The sequence below is a fragment of the Ictidomys tridecemlineatus genome, chromosome 1 (genome assembly GCF_052094955.1).
Source record: "Ictidomys tridecemlineatus isolate mIctTri1 chromosome 1, mIctTri1.hap1, whole genome shotgun sequence".
Lineage (NCBI taxonomy): Eukaryota > Metazoa > Chordata > Mammalia > Rodentia > Sciuridae > Ictidomys > Ictidomys tridecemlineatus.
The window spans coordinates 11333379-11355724 of NC_135477.1; the positions used below are offsets into that span (position 1 = coordinate 11333379).

The following is a 22346-nucleotide window of genomic DNA, read 5'->3' on the forward strand; positions in this document are numbered from 1 at the left end:
TATGAATTTCATAATTGCTTTATCTATTTCTACAAGAAATGCTGTTGGAATTTTGATTGGCATTGCATTAAACCTATAGAGAAGTTTTGGTAATATCGCCATTTTGATGATGTTAGTTCTGCCTATCCATGAACAGGGTATATTTTTCCATCTTCTAAGATCTTCTTCTATTTCTCTCTTTAGGGTTCTGTAGTTTTCATTGTATAAGTCTTTCACCTCTTTTGTTAGGTTGATTCCCAAGGATTTTATTTTTTTTGAGGATATTGTGAATGGAGTGGTTGTCTTCATTTCCATTTCAGAGGATTTGTCGCTGATATACAGGAATGCCTTTGATTGATGTGTGTTGATTTTATATCCTGCCACTTTGCTGAATTCATTTATTAGCTCTAATAGTTTCTTTGTAGACCCTTTTGGGTCTGCTAGATATAGAATCATGTCATCTGCAAATAGTGATAATTTAAGTTCTTCTTTTCCTATTTTTATGCCTTTAATTTCTTTCATCTGTCTAATTGCTTTGGCCAGTGTTTCAAGAACTATGTTGAACAGAAGTGGTGATAGAGGGCATCCTTGTCTTGTTCCAGATTTTAGAGGGAATGCCTTCAATTTTTCTCCATTCAGAATGATGCTAGCCTGAGGCTTAGCATAGATTGCTTTTACAATATTGAGGTATGTTCCTATTATCCCTAGTTTTTCTAGAGTTTTGAACATAAAGGGATGCTGCACTTTGTCGAATGCTTTTTCTGCATCTATCGAGATGATCATATGGTTCTTATTTTTAAGTCTATTGATGTGGTGAATAATATTTTTTGATTTCCGTATATTGAACCAGCCTTGCATCCCAGGGATGAATCCTACTTGATCATGGTGCACAATTTTTTTGATATGTTTTTGTATCCGATTCGCCAGAATTTTATTGAGGATTTTTGCATCTAGGTTCATCAGAGATATTGGTCTGTAGTTTTCTTTCTTTGAAGTGTCTTTGTCTGGTTTAGGAATCAGGGTGATGTTGGCTTCGTAGAATGAATTTGGAAGAGCTCCCTCTTTTTCTATTTCCTGGAATAGCTTGAAAAGTATTGGTATTAGTTCCTCTTTAAAGGTTTTGTAAAACTCTGCTGTATACCCCTCTGGTCCTGGGCTTTTCTTAGTTGGTAGTCTTTTGATCTTCTATTTTATTGGAGTATAAGGATTCAAAATAATTTCTGATTATCTTCTGTATTTCTGAAGTGTCTGTTGTGATATTGCCTTTTTCATCCCGTATGCTAGTAATTTGAGTTCTCTGTCTTCTCTTCGTTAGCATGGCTAAGGGTCTGTTGATTTTATTTATTTTTTCAAAGAACCAACTTTTAGTTTTGTCAATTTTTTCTTTTGTTTCGATTTCATTAATTTCAGCTCTGATTTTAATTATTTCTTGCCTTCTACTTGTTTTGCTGTTGTTTTGCTCTTCTTTTTCTAGGATTTTGAGATGAAGTATGAGATCATTTATTTGCTGATTTTTTTCTTTTTTTAAGGAATGAACTACAAGCAATGAATTTTCCTCTTAGAACTGCTTTCAATGTGTCCCATAGATTCCGATATGTTGTGTCTGTGTTTTCATTTATCTCTAAGAATTTTTTAACTTCCTCCTTGATGTCTTCTATAACCCATTGATCATTCAGTAACGTATTGTTCATTCTCCAAGTGACGCATGATTTTTCCTTCCTTCTTTTATTGTTGATTTTCAGTTTCATTCCATTATGATCAGATAAGATGCATGGTATTATCTCTACTCCTTTATATTGTCTAAGAGTTGCCCTGTGACATAATATATGATCTATTTTTGAGAAGAATCCACATGCTGCTGAGAAAAAAGTGTAACTGCTTGATGTTGGGTGGTATATTCTATATATGTCAATTAAGTCTAGGTTATTAATTGTGTTATTGAGTTCTATAGTTTCCTTATTCAACTTTTGTTTGGAAGATCTGTCCAGTGGTGAGAGAGGTGTGTTGAAGTCTCCCATGATTATTGTATGGTGGTCTATTAGACTCTTGAACTTGAGAAGAGTTTGTTTGATGAACATAGCTGCACCACTGTTTGGGGCATATATATTTATGATTGTTATGTCTTGTTGGTGTATGGTTCCCTTGAGCAGTATGTAGTGTCCCTCTTTATCCCTTTTGATTAACTTTGGCTTGAAATCTATTTTATTTGATATGAGTATGGACACTCCTGCTTGTTTCCAAAGTCCATATGAGTGATATGATTTTTCCCAACCTTTCACCTTCAGTCTATGTATGTCTTTTCCTATCAAATGCGTCTCCTGTAGGCAGCATATTGTTGGATCTCGTTTTGTAATCCATTCTACTAGCCTGTGTCTCTTAATTGGTGAGTTTAAGTCATTAACATTTAGGGTTATTATTGAGATATGGGTTGTTCTTCCAGCCATATTTGTTTATTTATGTTACTAAACATGGTTTGTTTTCCTCTTTGATTATATTCCCCCCTTTACTGTCCTACCTCCCACTGTTGGTTTTCATTGTTATTTTTCATTTCCTTTTCCTATAATGTTTTGCCAAGGATGTTTTAAAGAGATGGTTTTCTAGCTGCAAATTCTTTTAACTTTTGTTTATCGTGGAAGGTTTTAATTTCATCTTCCATCCTGAAGCTTAATTTCGCTGGATACACGATTCTTGGTTGGATCCCATTTTCTTTCAGTGTTTGAAATATGTTATTCCAGGATCTTCTAGCTTTCAGAGTCTGTGTTGAAAGATCAGCTGTTATCCTGATTGGTTTACCCCTAAATGTAATCTTCTTCCTTTCTCTTGTAGCTTTTAAAATTATCTCCTTATTCTGTATGTTGGGCATCTTCATTATAATGTGTCTAGGTGTGGATCTCTTATGATTTTGCACATTTGGCGTCCTGTAGGCTTCTAGGATTTGGGATTCTGTCTCATTCTTCAAGTCTGGGAAGTTTTCTCATATTATTTCATTGAATAGATTGCTCATTCCTTTGGTTTGGACCTCTGTACCTTCCTGTATCCCAATGACTCTTAAGTTTGGTCTCTTTATGTTATCCCATATTTCTTGGATGTTCTGCTCATGGTTTCTTAACAGTCTTGCTGAGCTGTCTATGTTCTTTTCAAGTTGAAATACTTTGTCTTCATTGTCTGATGTTCTATCTTCTAAGTGTTCTACTCTGCTGGTAGTATTCTCAATTGAGTTTTTAAGTTGGTTTATTGCTTCCTGCATTTCTAGGATTTCTGTTTGTTTGTTTTTTTTATAACCTCTATCTCCCTGTATATTTGATCTTTTGCTTCTTGGATTTGTTTATGTAATTCATTGTCGAAGTGATCTTTCATTGTCTGATTTTGCTGTCTAATGTCTTCCTTGAGACTCCAGATCATCTGAAGCATGTATATCCTGAATTCTTTATCTGACATTCCATCTGCTGCAGATATTACCTCTTCTAACGGTGAGTTGACCTGCATTGCTTGTGGTCTTTTCTTTCCTTGTCTTTTCATACTGCTCGTGTTTCTTTCTTCTTGGTGAAACTGTTGTGTTATTGAATTTTCCCCCTATATATTTATATTGCTCTTGTATAGTTGCAAAGTCTCCCTCGCAGGCGCGGACGGCGGCTCTAACCCTCCTCCAATTGGGGCAATGTGCCTACCACGTCGGCAGGCCGCTGGGCCTGTTCTGCCGGTCGTAGCAGGTCCGTCTACCTTGTAGGCACAGGCGCTGGCTCTGCCCCTCCGCGGGCTGCTGGGCCTGTTCTGTCGGTGGTCGAAGTTCCGCCTACCTTGCAGGCGCGAGCCGCTGGGCCTGTTCTGCCAGTGGGTCGCAGGTCTGCCTACCTTGCAGGTGCGCGGCGGCTCTGCCCTCCATGTTTTCATATTTATAAAAGCAGACGATGGCCTGCATATGATCCAGTACTTCCTGTTCATATTAGAAGATTTGTCTTGGGCTTGATACATTCCCAGGGAAGTTGAGAACGGAGGACACAAAGTTAACTACGAAAAATTGCCCAGAGGGCAAGAGCAGGGCTCGCTTTCCCTCCTCCAGAAGTCCTTCCGCATTTGTTCCCTGGCTGTCTGAACTGCTTCCTCTTCCTTCTGCTAGACTGTCGTCAGCTCTGAGGACAGGAGCTGCTGCTGTCTCTTTGTCTCTACTTTTGTCTTCACATGTCTGCTGGTTTTGCTTTGATAGAAAAAAAATGAGAAGAATTGGGGCTGGGGTTGTGGCTCGGTGTTCGATCCTCAGCAACACATAAAAATAAATAAAGAAAATAAAGGTATTGTGTACAATTAAAAAACAAATATAAAAATATGATAAGAATTGCTGGAATCACTGTTGTAATATGAAGAATTGATGTGTTTACATCTCTGGGCTCCTGAGGCCCTTTGGGTATAAGTGACACCCAGTGACTGTCTTGCTCCCACTTCCAGAACTTGACGGGAAAAGCTGTGTTGACCTTCGATGGGGTGGCTGCTCACGGATCTTATTATGCAGGCATCTCAGGACCCAGCTGAGCCTCCTCACAACGACAGCATCAGGCGATGGCAGGTTCCAGCTCTTTCTATGAACAATGTGTTTTTCTTTCTTTTTTTTTTAAAAAAATATTTATTATTTTAGTTATAGGTGGACACAATATCTTTATTTTATTTTTATGTGGTGCTGAGGATCGAACCCAGTGTCTCACACATGGTTGGCGAGCACTCTACCTCTGAGCCACAAGCCCAGTCCCCAGTGTGTTTCGTTTGTTGGTCCCTCTCTCGCTGTGCCTAGGAGCATGAGCTGAGCTCAGCATGAGCCGGGTGTGGGGAAGTAGAGCCATGATGGTGAGCCATGAGATGGGGGGGGCAGGGGACAGTGCCACAGGTGGTGCCACGGAATGAACTGTCCTCTGAATTAAGGAATTCTGCACTAGGGAAACTGCAGGGCCACCCAGCAGAGCCACGCAGCCCAGTGCCTCACCAGAGAAGAACGACCCGTGTGCTTCCTCACATGGGAAATCTAGTAATATCTTCTATCAGGAAAGAACTGACTATTCCTGAGCCCTCCCCAAGTCTCCCGGAAATCTTGATTCTTTTTTTTTTTTTTTTTTTTTAGGATATTCTGGGAGAAGCAGTGTCCTACGGCTGTGCCTTCTCAGCGATGCTTTGTGCCACAGGCCCGGAGGCCATGTGCTTCTGTGCTCCCTCGGTGACACCCCCACTCCCTGGAGCTGAATGCTTTTGTTTGTGAAATTGTCCAGTTCACTCCCTTTTCTTCCCCTCTGAGAGTCTGGAACACAGCTTCCCTTGTTCAGCCACGGGGAGCGCTGGCCTTTAGGGTGGAGGAAGCGCATTCACCACTTACAGATAACCCTCCCTTGGTGGTTTCTGATTGGCGGGGGCTTTGATTCTTTCCACTCCGCCAGGCAGACTGTTCTGGGTGGCTTGTCTCAGCAGCTTTCTGGATCTCCCTGGGCTAGGAGCAGCCCCTCTTGGGGCTTCCTCCTGTTCCACCAAACAGTTAGGAAGTCTCCTGAAGCCTTGCTATTCCAAGTGTGGTCACGGGGCCAGCAGCAGCTGCACGCCCTGGTACTTGTAAGAAATCCAAAACAACCAAAAACAAAACACCCAAGCTGAGGTGTACCCCAGAACTTCTGATTCAGAACCTGCATTCTGACAGTGTCCCCAGGTGGTTCATTTGCACCTGGCCGGAGAGCTACTCTGCGTCCCTCTGGCTATAAAGCTTTATGATTCTGTGGTGAGCTGTTCTGGAACAACAGCCAACAGAGATCAAGGCCTTCGGTCCATGCCAGGGCCTCTTACGTTAGCACATTTTCTCCTCAGCGCAGGCCCGAGGTGGGGAAATCATGATTCATATTTTGGATTCATCTTTTACAGGTGAGAAACCAAGACTTGGCTCAGAAAAGCTGAGCTCCTTGCCGAGGTCACCCTGGGGACAGAGCAGAGGCACAATCAGGTTGACCTGACTTCAACCACCCCTCTCTTCAGCACACGAGCTTTGCAGTTGCTGGACAGTAAGGAGTTTGCCAGGCAGCATTGGGAGAGAGATGTCCCAGGGGCAAAAAGACTCAGGGAAGTGGTGGCAGAAAGTTGGTGGGTGGAGAGAGTAGCCTGAGGTTCAGTTGTCTGAACACTCCCAGATCTCATTTTTTTTTTAATGTGGTGGAAGGCGTCTCTAGCAAAGCAAAAGCTAACCTGGCCCTAGCTTATCCCTGTTCTGCACAGGATGGGAGGGGGGGATAATTAAGTTATCTAAATGATCTGCAGGTTTAGATGAAACCTAATGACATTTTAATGTGTATCCTGGAGGTACTGTCTACAGAATTCAAATGCGTCATATGGGAGAGTTGGCTCTGTGTGCCAGAGACAGATTCTTCTTGTGGACTGAATTTGCTTTTCGGACTTCAGCTGCCACCTTATAAGAAGGGCCCACTTCCCCTAGGCCACCAAAAGCACCTCCGTAGTGACAGGTTCTGGGAGTCTTTCTTTAGAAGAATGGATCATTGCCAAGGGGCCTATGATTGTTGAAATTCTTCCTGCATTTGTGGATTCATCCAGAGTGCTGAAGTTGTCCTCAAGTTTCCTATCACTGGGAAAGACGTCCAGAGCCATTTAGAGATGCCAGAGCCATTTCACTTGAAAGCCACAATGGAGCTCTGAAAATTAAATGTCAGCCATCCACTGGGTTTTATGTTCATTTTGAAACTTTTGTTAGAATTTCTGTCCCCTTGATGAGTCACTTGGATAAAAACATGAGAAAGAAAAGAAAACCAATACATCCCTCCCTCCAACTTGGGTTTTCCTCTTCTGAAAAGTTATCTGTATCAGCTTAGAAGAATTGAACCGTAAGGCACAGAGCAGCAGGGATGTGGACCAAGTGGCCCTGAGTTGGGGCAACTCTGAGGCTTGCTAATTGTGGTCCCAAGAGAGTTCCAAAAGTCAAATGCCTCACAGGCTGTATTATAAGAGGAAGGGGACCTTCAGCAGACTGCTCACATCTCAAATGGGTGTAACTGATATATGATCTGTCCTCCACCCATTGCCAAAAAACTAAATTGGTTTGCGCTCATGAAGATTTGTCCTCTGGGATTGAAGAGAACATTTTTCCAGGCTGGGGCAGAGGGTGAAAAAGTCAAGGCCTTGCTAGTAGGAAAGACTGGATTTGGGTAGCAACCAATAAGATCTGTTATTACTAATCACTTACAAATGATAATGAAATATTTCTTAAAATCCTGAAATCAAAGGTGTAATAGTTATTGGCACAGGAGTGCTGCATAACAAACAGCCACAAAGATTTCAAAAGCATAGACAAAGAGCCATAGATTCAGTTTATTAGTTTTGGGTCAACTTGTCACTGCCTAATGGAAAAAGTGATTGGCCAGAGATGGCTCGGCTTCACCTGATTCTCATCCCCCTCCTGTGGCCAGTGGGACCAGCTTGGGCATGTTCTTCTCATGGTGATAGTAGAGAAATTAAGGCCCAATCCCAGTGTGTGAGCTTGCTTCCAGCCTGTGCTTACAGCATGTCTGTCAACAGCCCATTGTCCAAACCAGGTCTCCTGGGACCCTCAGCATCAAGGGACAGGAAACCATACTCTTCCCATGTAGTGGGACACACTGTGGAGTTGAATGGCTAAGGGCATGGATGATATGCACAGGGGAAGAATTGGGGTCAATATACAATTTACCACAAGAGGAAACAAAATATTGAATCAAAAAGAAAAGGGTAACTTTAATGATTTTTTTAAAATGGCACTTTAAATGGCCAGCCCTTTCTTCAGTATCTAAAATAATTTGGGTATATTTAGGTGCACGTGGGTATTTGGGTATTCAAATACCCACATTTGTGCACAAATTTGTGTGTAGAATGCAGATGGTCCCAAAAGCAGAGTTGTCTAACTCCAAATGCCATCACTATCTGTTGTTATATTAATGCTATAGATAGGCTATTTGCCCCCTCTCTCCTTCTTAAAAAGCAATGTGTCCAGTCCATACAAATGAGAAAATAAATGAAAACCACTCACATAAGAACATGCTAGCTATTTATTTAGAGCAGAAACTCAAAGGCAGGCAGGCAGACAGGTGGGGATGCTTTGTGGTGAAGAAACAGGAAGCTTTAGATGTGCTCTGGCTGGAGGTGAGCTAGCTAGAAATGGAGCATTTTATGTGATGGATCCTGAGTTGGAAGTGGGAGCAAAAGTCAGTTGCTGGTAAGGCCCATCTCTGGCCGATTAATTGCTGTGGTGTGGCTTTGGGCAGATGGCAGCACAGGTTGTGGGGCAGAGATCTGCTGTCACCTAGGGTCTGACCCTTGTCTGTTTTTATATTCAGTCTCTCAAAACCCATCTCTGGCTCCTTAGCATGGTGTAAAGAGCTCTTTACCCTTGACACCCAAACTTCTGGCCCCACCTCCTGACATCTGCACCACCACCATCCAAGACACAGCCCGCTCTGCCTCGCCAACGCAGCCACCACAGAGCTTCATGGTCCCAGGGCAGAGCACGTCTTTCTCCCGCCTGCCTTCGCCGCAGCCCACCCTCAGCTGGAACAGCTCTCTATTCCTTTCACCTGTCCCTCAAGGGTGGGCTCCAGGGCTCTCTCCCCTGCACCTCCTCCCCAGCTCTTTCCTCTACTGCATCCTTCTCTACTGTGAATAATTCATCGGTCCTTTCTCCGCAAGCCTGGAAACTGTGTGGTCCTTCATGGCTGCGGTGGGAGGGCACTTTGTGCTGAAGGCATTTGGCCCCAGCTTACCCCCTTCCCTATGCTCTGAATACCTTGAAGGAAAACGTGATGCTTTATCTGGGCCTACAATAGGACTCGGCAGATTGTAGTCTCATAACAATGATGTTTTGAAGGAAGAAGGAAGGAAGTGAGGGAGAGAGGGAGGAAGGACAAAGGAAGGAAAGAAGAAGAGGGTGCAAAGGAAGGAGAGTCCTTATGCAGGACACCTAGTTAAACTTGAATTCCTGAGGATACGGTTTGTGGTCATTTATGACAGCGATAGGAAGCTATAGGACATAGGACCAGAGTCCTAAAGCCCAGTCCAGGAGGGGGCCTGGGGGTGGAGAAGATGCTGAATATTATGTCATAGGATTTAAAATATTAAATAAGACATGCAAAAACACCACAAGCAAATTCAGCAGGACCCCTGTATTCTTATTTGCTAATTCAGCAACTCTAATCATGGACGAACACCCTGCTAAACGTGGAAGTGGTCAGACTCGGAAGCCAGGAGAAAATCTCCCCAGCTGGCTCTACCGCTGGGCTGCCAGGCTTTGCTGCCCTTGTGCTGACATGACAAGATCCCAAACAGCTGCCCGCTTCCCTGCCACCCTGGGGGGGTTCCTTGAAGAATCCCTGGAGGAGAGAGATGCATGGAAACAGTGGTCGGAAGACAGGGAGAAGGAGCTGTAATGGCCCTTACCGTGCTTTTTCCAAGTCTCGAGCATGTGGAGCCATGGCTACTGAGAAGCACAGGAAGAGAGTGTTTCCCTGCACAGTAGGGACTATGACTCTCCTTCTGGGCCCCACTCCATACGTGAAAGTTATGGAAGGACATGGGCAGTGGGTTGAGAGTTGGCCTTAGATGGAAATGGGATCTTTATAGATATAACTGGGGATTTTGAGGTGAGATCACCCTGGGCCATCTGGGTGGGACAGACAGAGGAGATGACAGACTCATGGAGGAGAGGGCAGCACCAAGACGTAGCAGAGCGTCACAAGCTGAGGGTTGCTGGCAGCTCTAGGGGCTGGAAGGAGCAAGGAACGGTCCTCCCTAGGGAGTGCAGAGCTGGCGACAACCCCCAGAACCGTCCGAGGACAGATTTCTGCCATTTCCAGCAACCCAGTTTGTGGTCATATATGACAGCTATAGGAGCCTCTAAGACATAGGACCAGAGCCCTAGAGCCCAGCCCAGGAGTGGGGACTGCGGGTGGAGGACATGCGGAGAAGGTCCTCCAGAGGGGCCACAAACTGGTACAGATGTGAAGCCCCTTGTGGATTCTTATGAGAAAATAACCCACAATCCCATAGGCCTCCAATTTTACATTAAGAGCAAGCCCTGTCCAGGCCCAGTGGTGCACACCTGGAATCCCAGCAAGGCAGGAACCTGAGGCAGGAGGAGGGCAAGTTCAAGGCCAGCCTAGGCAACCTAGCGAGACCCTAAGTAAAATAAAAAGTGAAAAGGCCTGGGGGTGTGGCTCAGTGGTTAGGTGACCCTGGGTTCAATCCCTGGTAACAAACAAACAAAATAAACAAAAAACCCCAAACCAGCAAGCAAGCAAACAACAACAAAAAGAAACAAAAAAGCTCTACATACCACTTTTATATAAAATATTCAATTATTACTAATGTTGGCATAAGAGATTACTTCACATTTTAATATGTGCAGAACTGCATCTGGGTATTTTTCTTTGGCAAAACAAATCAGGGGGTCTCTAAGAGGGGTGTTCCACAAATTCACTACATTGTAGGGAAAATATCATTTGGGAGCTAAAAGATAAGACGGCACTTGTGCTTTCCCAACCCACAAAGATTCAGATTGACACTAGTGGCTTCCTTCAGTGTGTAGGTGAGAGAGTCCCCTGTCACCACAGCACAGGTTCACCCTGGAAGCTCTACAATGTGGGGTCACCAGGGGGTAACCTCACCACCCCCTGCCTCGATGCCCAGGGGATTTGGGCATTGAGGTCCTCGTGCCCCTGGACAAGTGGGTTTACAAACACACCACCTACATTACTAGACTCCTCCTTATAAAGCAGAAAAACAGTTTTAACATATTTTTAGAAAATAAGAAATTATCAGAGCTGATGTGCTCAGTACGCGCTCCATGTCTATACATGATGGGCTAAAAATGAGAGATCCGACAGGAAGACAGCTCCCCTGCCCTTCAGGGTAAAATGATCTAGAAATGGACTTCCATGAAGGTGGACTTGCAAGATGGACTTACATCCATGTGAGAGCTCACTCTCAATGTTCACTATCCCTGGAATATTAGTTACTAACAGTAAAGAGACAAAAGTTAATACTGTATTACTTTCAATCTTCAACTCTGTCTACTTAAGCATTGTCAGAGAATATGTAGACAATACCTACATAAGTATGTATATACTGGAGATGCAGAATTTTAAAAATTAGGGGTTTCTATGCACTGAATTGTGATACCCCCACATTCGTGTATTGAAGCCTTAATTCTTAACGTAGCTGTATTTGGAGATAGGGCTTTTGGGACTTAATGAAAGTTAAGTTCATAAAGGTGGGGTCCTAATATGATTGGCTTGATGGCCTCATAAAGAGAGGAAGAGAGATCTCTCTCCACATACATCTGCGGAGGAAAGGCCACGTGACAGTGCAGTGAGAAAGTGGCCCTTTGTAAGCCAGGAAGAGAGCCCTCACCAGACCCTAACCGTGCTGTTATCTTGAGCTTGGACTTCTAGGCTCCAGGGCTGTAAGAAAGTGAATTTCTAATGTTTAAGCCACTTAGCCTATTATCTTGCTATGGCAGCCCAAGATCCATAGTACAGGGCTGTGTGACCCAAAACATTTAGGAAGGGTACAGTGCGGGTGACTGTGACTGCCAAACCTCCCCCACACAGTTTGTTCTTTTTTTTTCTTTTGGTATTTTTTTAGTTGTCAATGGACCTTTATTATTTTTTTTTTAATTTATTTATACGCCACGCTGGGAATCTAGCCCAGTGTCTCACACGTACTAGGCAGGTGCTCTATCACTGAGCAACAAACCCGTACCCCTCCACTTTGTGCATGCTTCCCAGGTTCCATGCCCTTGGGGGGCTGCCCGCCAGAGAACTCTCACCTCGGTTTGTGACGTGCTTTGGGCCGTGGAGGCAGCAGAGGCCCCTGCACACAGGCAGAGGCGTGGAAGGGGCCTGGGAGTTGGAGTTGCCTCCTTACTGTGGGCCTTCTGGTACCTGCTGCACAAACCACCACAGCCTCTTGGGGGTTGAGAGATCAAGGCAAGTGTGGCTGCACACATCTCTGCTGAGGCCCAGGCCCAGGACGGGTGCCCAAGGCCATCCTAGAACCCCCGGCACTGGCCCGCCTGACCCAGACCACAAGAACCGCCCAGGTCACTTGCAGAGTTGTGAGTTATTGCTCGAAGCCACTGAGTTTGGGTGGGTGGTTACACAGCAAAAGTGAAGTCATGTCTGGTGTGGGTACAGCCTGAGATCTGCTCTCTGTGTCAAACTCACTGCATCCTGAACCACAGACAGTCCTCAGACGACATGCGTTCCAGTGGCCCTTCCAGCTTTGATCCCTCTGTGTGTACATGGGTCATTTTCCTTAATCGTTTGCCCCAGGTAAGAGGTAGGTACCATGAGTATCATCCCCGTGTTAAGATGGGACAACCAGGGCTGAGAGAAGCTCAGGCATTGCCCAGGATCAGACCACTAGGGACATGGGAGCAGGGACGGGCTCACTGCCTGTCCTTGCAGCAGCGGCTCGGGCTCCACACAGCCTTCCGCTCTAGGCTGACCGTCATTCTCCATGGAAGGAGATCCTAGGAAGGGAAGCAGATGCAGACTTTGCCGTCTTGTTGCTGAGTCGGCCTCAGTCATCAGCCCCTCCGTGCACAGCGGTGGGTGGTTGGGTCTGGTTTAGTCCTGGGAACCAGGTTTCGCATGACGGTGGCAGCTGTGGGCCTAGTGGGCTCTGATTGGCTGAGAGGAGGTCACCAACGCAGGTTGTTAGGAGTAAAAGATGCCCAGCCGGGAGCTGGCTGCGTCCAGAAACGGTACCTGGGAGGGGAGCCAGGGTACTGCTCCGGTTTGGGCTCAATGAGAACTAATTGATTCCAGTCGCATTCCCTGGGACCCAGGTGGTGCCCATTATGGGCGGGAACAAGGCCAGCGCAGCAGAGGGTCTGTGCCAGGCAGGGCCTTTTCTGGTAGCGGTCTTGATGAGGCCTTCTATCCACCCAGCCTGGCCTCCACCCGCGCTCAGATGGACAGAAGAAGCACAGATTGGATTAGCCAGGTGGGGTCTGCACACGAGCTGCCTGCGGGGCCGCTGGGCTTTGTCAAAGGGGAGCAGACTCCGTGGTAACTGGCCAGTGCCCGGAGCATCATTACACGAGCTCATCCTCTCAGGACTCGAGGAGGACGATGTCTCGTTCCCAGCGGGCCCTGGCTGCTCTCCATCAGCGTGCCGTTCACTGTGATGGTTCTGTTGGCTTCTTTATTTGTGTTTTGACCGTCTCTCCCCCACGCTCCATGAAGGTTGACGTCGTGCCTGTCATTTTCTCTCTGATGTCCTCAGCACAATGTCATGCAGACAGCACATGTACAATAAAATGTTAGGTGGCTGGAATAGTTCACGAAATATATGTGATATTCCTATAAATCATGGATTCTTGAAAACAGACATCATCATCATTATGTTTTACTAAAGTTCAGAAACGCTGGGTATCTTCCTTAAGGTTGCTCGGCTAATCAATCTTAGCAACAAAATTCTAACTGGGGTTTGACTGGCGACCCCCCCATGGTAAGAGTGGCCATGTAAGTGGCGCTCACATATGTTTAGAGAATATTGAATCATAGTGCAAACATTTCCATTCTACGTATCTTTCTTTTTAATTTATTTCTTATTCTAATTGATTATATGACAGAATGCGTTACCATTCATATTACACATAGAGAGCACAGTTTTTTCCTATCTCTGGTTGTACACAAAGTATATTCCCACCATTCGTGTCTTCATACATGTACTTAGGGTAATGATGTCCATCTCATTCCACCATCTTTTTTACCCCCCTGCTCCCTCCCTTCCCCTCCCACCCCTTTGCCCTATCTAGAGTTCGTCTAATCCTCCTATGCTCCCCCTCCCAACCCCTTACATATCTTTCGGTCCTGATTATCTTAAGAAAAAATACTTTTCCAAGAAAAAACAGGCTTTAGGTACAGAGGCAGACTGTTGTAAGAGGGTTGGTTGTAAGAGGCAGAAAGCTGGGAAAGAGTGGTGTAATGAGATAAGGCATGTTCATCTCGTGTAAATGAACCTGAGGTAGGAGGCCTGGGGCTGCATGATTGTCAGGAACCGAGGAATCTTCCTCGGTTGCTCTGACATCCTTATCTACAGAGACTACAGTATAGCCCAGGATAGCTGCTGCAGCTCCAGTCATCATGCTGAACTTCTTGTCATCAGAAAGGAGGAAGTTCCCACCTCTTTAGTTCAGGGTGACTTCCTGCAAGTCATATGCAATAATTCACTTCATATTCCTTCAGCTACTAGAGGACTTGAAGAAGGAAGGAAGGATGCAATCATTTGTTCCTATCATTGCAACAAGAGCCTGGCTGTCACCAAGTCTGTGGGCTCGTTGCACTTGGCAGAGTCTCCAAGCTGGAAGCTTTGATCAGAAGATCAGAGGTGCTTTGTTGTTGGACAGGCTGTAAAGTGGGACTTGCCCCTTGACTTAGGATAGGGACAGGGACTCACTCTGCTTTGGACCTTGTATGGGAGAGACAATTTCGTTTCCTTCCTGGGGTTCATAGTGGGAGTGGCTGCTCCCCTCATTGTGCCACCAAAGCCAGTGAAGGGGAAAGAATTCCTCAGAAAGATTGGGGGTTGCCTGCCGGAGGCAACGGGTACGCTCCATTCCAGTCAGGTGGGGCCCAGGCTCTGGGTGTGCTCATCTCAGGACAGGCCCCATTGAGCTGAAAAAGGAGGGCAGGGCGGAGAGCCGCCCGGGGCAGGCCCATTCACCACGCATGGTCCTGGACGTCACACATGCCAGTCCCCTCGGCATCCAGGTTGATGACGGGAGGTGGCTGCCTCCAGGTGAAGGCCCTAGCACCCTGTGGCTGTGGGGTAACCACCAGGGTGGGCAGCTCAGGCCGGAGGAGTGGAACCAGGTAGCTCACATCAGGAAGCCAGGCAAGGGGAGGCTCTTGGGTCCAGGCAGACACATACCTGCTCCTGCCCAGAGGGTTCAGCTCAGGAATGCCTGGGGGCTTGGGAAGCAATGGAGAAGGCCATGGGAGGCCTGGTCAGCCAGTGACCACATGGGCTCACTGTTCCTCTGTGCGGGGCACCAGCAGGTGTGTCTGCCCACGTCAAGGAGCGAGAGGGGCAGACGATGTGGAAGGAACGTGTGCCGGCTGAGGAGCGCAGCGTTGAGGAGGCCACCGCTCAGACCAGGGGCCACCGCAGAAGGCCTGCGGGCTGGGAAGGAGTCCTGGAGGTGTCAGGACACGGGTGATTCCTCGACCCTCCGCTGGAGGGGGCCTAGCCAGCCTGGTGGGGTCACCCTGGGGGTGTCCAGACCGGCTGGCCATTAGAGTCTCAGGTTCACAAACCCAACCCTGGGATGGTCATCTAGTGGCATGGGGTTTGGGGCCAGGAACATTTCCTAAAACACTGTGATCATCGGAAGGTCTGAGAACCCCTGGTGGGAGAGCCCAGTGCTCGCACCTGCTCCTCCCCGATACCTGCTGGATGGAGGCGGGGGCAGAACCACAGGTATTGAGGGCCGAGTCTCCATTCCCTCCAAGCACTTTGCCTGCATTCTCTTTTTTAAAATATGATTCTCATAAGCACTCCAAGGTGGGTATCATCCGCCTACCCGTTCTTAGCTGAGGGGACTGCGAGGCAGCGAGATTAAATCCTTGTTGGAGCTCACAAGGTGCCCCGAGGTGGAGCCGGCTGCCCCGAGGTGAGAAAGGCAAATGCTAAAAAGGGAGCTGGCCACGGAAGGCAGTACATTCCAGGTGGCGAGGGGGCGTGGACCAGGCCCAACTTCAGATTTCAGAGGAGAGAGGGGTGACAGAGGCCTGCGTATTCTGGTGGGTCGGCTGGGCCATCTGCAGCCGCGAGGCCAGGCCCGCAGAGCAGAGGCTCAGAGAGGAGGACAGTCGGCAGCAGAGCCTGCACCTGCGGCCCAGAGAGAAGCAGAGACCCGAGGCTGCCTGGGCCTGGATGGGGAGACAGCACTTGCTTTTGCATACAGTGGCAGGACATCAGAATCTTTATCCCAGGGCAGAGAGGGAAAGGGAGCCTGGGGACCAGAATTTTCCTGGAAATGAATACCAGACGCATAGCAAACGAGAGGCTTCAAGTTCAGCATATCTAAACATAGCAACTCAGTGCAAAACCCAAATAGTAGAGATTCTCCACTTCTATCTTTGTGGTGCCCCCTCGACTGGCACTCAGGGGCATGTCTCCTCCCCCTGTCCCCTTCACTGTGCCTCTGAGTTTGCAGAAGGCTCAGAGGCACTGTGTTTTCTGACTCCAAAATTCATGAGCTCTCAGGCATTTTGTGTGACTTCAGCCTCTTGTGTTTCAGTTAGGTTGAGTGTTTCCGATCTCTGTAACCATCAAATCCCTGTCCAGAGTAGAGATGATGAGTATGGTTTCTTGTATGGGGAACTTGAGATGTGCACGTGGCCCCTACATGTTGAACTCTACTAGGAAACTCAGAATGAGGAGAGGGAATGTATTAGTTAATGCCAGATGCTGCGACAGATAAAACCTTAGGGCCTTAACATGATATGTATGAGTTTATTTCTTGTTTAAACCTTGTTCCTCAGGCAGCCTTCATCCAAGATCTGAATCCTTCTATCTTGTGGCTTCTCCCTCCTGTGTGTCTGTGGCATCCTTAGCATTAGACCATGAATAGGTTGCACCTGTGGAGAAGCACACCTGCCCAAATGTCACAAAGCTCCCTAGTGTCATTTCCAATGCTAACAATGAGTCACACAATCTCACCAAAATACAAGGGGGCCCATGCTGTGGGAAACAATATGGCTTTTCCTTTATTACTATCTGACCCAGTGGTTCTGCTCCCAAATGTGTACCCTAAAGAATTGAAAACAGGTATTCAAACAAATACTTGGACACAAATGTTTGTAGCAGCATTATTCCTGGTAGTCCAAAGGTGGAAACAGTACAAACATCTATCAATGGTTGAATGAATAAACAAATTGTGGTATATCCATCCAATGGAATATTACTCAGTCATAAACAGGAAAGAAATACTGCTTCATGCTACAATATGGATGAATCTGGAAGACATTAGGCTAAGTAAAAAAAAAAAAAAAATCCAGAAACAAAAGGCCACGTGTTGAATGATTCCTTCTCTTAAAAAATGTCCAAAATAAGTAAATCCATAGACAGAGAAAGCAGATTGGTGGTTGCCAGCGGCTGAGGGGAGGGAGGAATGGGGAGCAATTGATTAGCTTAATAGGTACAGGGTTTTCCTTTAGTGGAACGAAAGGGGTTTGGAACTTGACGTAAGGGTGACTGCATAACACTGGGAATGTACCAGATGCCACCAAAGGGTACATTTTAAGATGGTTAATTTTGTGTTATGTGAATTTCCCCGCAATCTTTTAAAAAATGCAAGAGGAACTGGGCAGTGTCGTCGCTGGCTGGACAGCTGCTGCTTGCTTCCTAGTGACGACCCCACACTTTAGAAGGGAAATACACCTTTGGTGACTGGCTCAATATACCTGTGATCACATTCCTAAGCCCCCCTCACAGCCCCTAGGACGCCATTCACTTCTCTTTCAAGTCAGCACGCCCAGCTCAAAGCTGACGCTGTGCAGCGCGCTCCCCTCCCCGGGGCTCCGCGGCCTGGTGGGACCACTGCAATCGCGGGATCTGCTCGGCAGGCACAGAGCAGGTGTGCCCACAGGTTGGCCTCTCTCCATGAGGCCCAGGCTGATTTCTGGGAGGAGCTCCTGGGCCCATTGGTCTTTATGCCCTGACACCACCCTTGGGGAGATTTCCTGTTGACGAATATCTCCTGAGCCAGAACTAAAGGGAGAGGTGGGGAGTTTGCCCCACTTTGAGGGTGCACGGCTTGTATCAGGTGACTTCCTGCCTGTGTGAAGTTGGGAGTCCAAGGGTGGTTTAATGCTTCAACGGTCAAAACTATTCCTGCTTTGGGCTCATCAATTCTTTGTCCATAAAACATCCTTGAAAGCGTAGTAGCCTTCTTACTAGATACAGAAAGTACGTACTGTAAGGTTTAGTTATACGATGCTCAAGAACAGGCAGAACAAATCAATGTGGACACTTGGAATAATGCCAAGTACCTTGCCCAAAAGAATCTTTTGATTGAAATGGGACAGACTCAGAGGGAATAAGTGACTCATTAGGTCATGCAGCCACTGTGAGCAGAGGCGGGCCTAGAACCTGGGTCTTCAGCTTTGCAGCCCAGGGAGCTGTTCCACACCTGGACCCAGCCGGGAGCCAATAGACCGGCAGTTACCAAATGCAGCTTTTCCTTTTGGTGCTTTTAATTAGCATATATGAAATACACTGCCAATCTAATTTAATTATAATTAGGTAACCAGAAGGCTGATTATGTTGTAAATTTAGATTAAAGAGCTGTTGTTTTCAATTAGGCTTGATTGTAAAGTACTTTGACACTTCTCCCCCGCCTCCAGGAAAGTTCATTATATGTGTAACTTCCTACTTACTCCCTTTCATTCTGCCTACAGGTGGGGGGGGGGTAGGAACTGGACTAAAGTTCCTAGGGCACACTCCGTCTGGCGCAGATTTGGACCTGGTACGTACCCCATGGGGGCAAAGACCACCAGACGCTGCTGGGTTGTGGCATCGGGGGCTTTGCTGTATGTAATGGAGGAACCAACTGAAAAGTGGCTCCAACCCCAAGAGGGTTTAGAGTCTCATGATGAGAAGAACAGAGGTAAGACATTTCCAGGGTTTGCTTTCAACACCTCCTTAAGGACCCAGACTTCTTCTCCCTGCTCTGCCAACTTCTCGGGTTGGATTCTGTCCTCGGGCTAGTCCCTACTGGCTGTGTGATGGTTGCTGCAGGCCCTGGCTTCCCCGTCCCCCCAGGAGGGAGCATTCCTCTCTCACATCCCTGGGCCTCCAGGAGAACTCCCACTGCTCTTTGACCAGGTTTGCAGCTCAGACTGGTTTCAAGCCAATTGCTGTTCCCAAGGGGTCACCAAGATTAGCTTGGGCAAACCAAGATTCAAGACGGGTCCTTCTTGGAGACCATGGTTTCCTGCCAGCAAATGAGTCTCAGGCTGTAGGGACAGGGAGTAGTTGTTGGCTTGGCTATCAACAGTCCCCACCTGGAACCAACGTGACCGCGGCGGCCTAGGCGAGCCTGTCTGACGCAGCCCCAGGCTGCAAATGAATCCAGGTGCAGACGTTTGCTGTCTGACTCCCCATCAGAGGGCTGCATCCCTGTGTTGGCATGGGGTGCTGCTGGCAGTACACTTAGGTAGGGTTTTAAAAGGATGGAAAAAAAGGAGGGAAGAGAGAACCTTCTAGAAGACGATGAAAGAAATGAGCCCATTGGAAGAAGAGGACCTGGACTGTGGGGAATATTGAGATCTGCCTCTTGGAAAGAGGGTATCAGAGAGATGCCCCCAGCACCTCAGGTAATCCTCCTGGCAGTCCTCGAGGTAGGGAGTGTCTGACCCAGACTATTATTCCACTGCACAAGACTGCCTCCAACAGCAACCATCTTCTTGTCGGCCAGCCACCTGCAACTTCCCCAGGGCCAGCCCTGCTTCCCGCTGCTGCCCTGTGTGGCCCTCTTCTGGAGTGGAGCAGGTGAACAAGTGGATAGGCCTGGGGTCCAGCTCCCTGTGTTTACATTCCCATGCCTCTTACCATTGATCTTGGGAATTTCCTTACACTCTCTTAGCCTCAGCTTCCTTAACTGTAAAAACTCTACCCAAGGCTTCCTGTGGGGATTAAAAAGAATAATCCATAGAACCTGATTAGTACGATGTCTGGCATGGAGTTTGCGTACAGTGGACGTTGTTATTATCATCGCTGTTATAACCTCAGTACTGCTAATGTTATCATCCATGGTATTCTGGGCACTTGGAGAAGCTGGAAAATTCTCTGGATCTCATGACCCTCAGACTCCTTCTTGGCATTGATTTACAGGGTAGATCTGAGGCTAGAAGAAGGGCAGCCCATTGTAGATGGCAAAAACCTTGGTATGTGTCTGACTCACAGTAGGTACACAGTAACTATTAGTCACCTTTCCTAACTTAGAATCATCATGTCAATGACCTCCACATTTTGTTTCCTGTAAATCCTCAAGGATGATGCTTAAGCTGCAGACATGGCGCTCCGGGAAAGAGGCTTCTGTTCTGAAGCTCCAGGGACTGCACAGCAGGCAGGCCTCTGCTCCTTACAGCATGGGTCCCTCAACATGTTGGGACATGTGAATGTATGGAAGTTGAATAACGGCTCTGCATGGTTGTAAGAGGCTGGATATTCTCAGAAAGCTAAAGCAATTATATAATCCTCAATTACAATAGTCCTTTTAGACAGTCCTTGGCAGTAATTTGTTGCCTTTGAACTTAATTTTGTTCTTTACAGCTGAAGACATGAGTGACCACTGACTGAAGTCCAGCGAATGACAGATAGAGGTTATAATCCTGCTTGCCTCACTCCTAGTGGTTTCTACTTGTGTCTACACTGGATTACCTTTATAGCTTTTTAAAAGATCACTGGGTGCTAGGGCTGGGGCTCAGTGGTAGAGTGCTTGCCTAGCATGTGTGAGGCACTGAGTTCAGTTCTCAGCACCACATACAAATAAATAAAATAAAAAGTTCATCAACAATTAAAAAAAATCACTGGTTCAGTTCCTGGATAATCAGCGTGGCCTTAAAAGGCACCTGGGCCTCTACCCAGGGTTAATCCATGGAGAGAGGTTGTTGGTGCCAAGCTCATGAAGCATCTTGGTCCAGGCACCTGGAATGCCAATGAGAATTGTTCAGATTGACTGGCCATGAAAAACCAGGTGTCTTGTGCTCACTGCTGCCAACCCCAGATATGCCATGGCACCTGCCAGTGCTGGGTGGTGGCAGAGGGCCAGTGCTGCCTTTCGACTCCAGGCAGGGTGTCCCTTGCAGGCCACAGCTGAACTATATGAGGCCCAGGTTCCCTGTTCCTCTCAGACTCCACTGGGGTTGAATGCACTGGATTCCAAATTCTTGCCTCTAAACTTCTCTGTAATCCTCGGACCCTGCACAATCCCATCCCTCCCTGCCTTCTAGAACTCTTGCTCCATGATCCGGTTATTCTTTTATGTACCTTTTCCTTCAAATACTCCCTGCCTTCATCTGAGTTCAGCTCCCTCTGAGGGGACGCCTAGTTCTCACACCCAGTACCCCCCATAGGGAGGAGGTGATGGTGTCTTCCTTTTCCCACAACTGCTTCCATCCCATTCCTTCTCTTGCCCTGGTGAGCTCCACAGAGGTGCCCACCACCTCCTCAGAGTGCCTCTCTTGTGTCCCCTGGTCACTGTTACCCCTTCACCTTCATTTCTGGAATACCTTGATCTCCCCTCCGACTCCTACCAGCATTCCTGAGGGAACTTCACATCCGTATGAGTGACCCTTCCAACCTCTGGCCTCTTCTCTGGCCTCCTCGCCAGGCTGGGTTCTAATAACTGTAGTAAGAATCCCAACGGAAGCTCATCTGTATGTCCAAATAGTCAAATGTTACATACCAATTAATAAATGGTTAGACATATGTTCTGTTCTCCTCTATTAAATATACTTTTAAATCGTGACAAAAAAATATGCATGAGAATATGTGCTATTCATGGTAAAATATTGAAGATGACTGGCTATAACTATTATTATGTTTGGATGCTCTTTTGATGAGTTGGATAAGTCATAGTCATGCATAATTCATAAATTATATTTATTTCATGAAAGTTAATTTTCTTGCCTTCTCCTAAGTAAATTACTAATTATGTTGTTATAATCAAGACTTTCACATAATTTGTGTTCTATTGAGAGTAATGACAGATTAGACAACTTTTCTGGGGACATTGTGGTTCTTAGGGTGTTTATCATTAATTTTGAAATGGAGGAACTATGTTTTGCTGAAATCAGAGCAACTGAAATAGTTAACTTCATTATTAGTGCAATATTTAGATCATAAATGAACCATGGATTTGATATATCCTGCTTGTATAAGTCCATTCTCCATTGCTATAATGAAATATCTGAGACTGAGTACTTTGTTAAAGAAAAGAGGTTTATTTTGGCTCATAGCTCTTGGAGCTCCAAGGATCTGGCTCTGACTTCTGCCCAGCTCAGTGAGGATCCCCGCAGACTACATCACAACACAGTGGGTGACATCACGGTGGAAGTGTGTGCAAGAGAGAAATTACAATGGTGAGACAGGAAGCCTGAGGGGCGGGACCGGGGCGGGCAATCTTTTCTAAAACAACTTCCTTTGAGAGGACTAACTGGGGTCTTGTAGAACTACATTAATCCCTTCTTTGTGCTGGGCCAATGCCCCAGTGTCCCAATCACCTTCCACTAGTGGCCCCACTTTTTAAAAATTCCTCTTACAATCCTGCACTGAGGTTCAAGTTTCCA

The 22346-nt window shown here is 46.7% G+C and overlaps 1 long non-coding RNA gene across 1 annotated transcript; it reads left to right on the top strand.

Moving 5' to 3' along the window:
- Positions 1-947: 947 nt before the first annotated feature.
- LOC144376045 (uncharacterized) lies at positions 948-6761 on the top strand. Its single transcript, XR_013436055.1, has 2 exons — positions 948-6005; positions 6301-6761. It is a non-coding gene; the product is annotated as an uncharacterized LOC144376045 (long non-coding RNA).
- The last annotated feature ends 15585 nt before the right edge of the window (positions 6762-22346 follow it).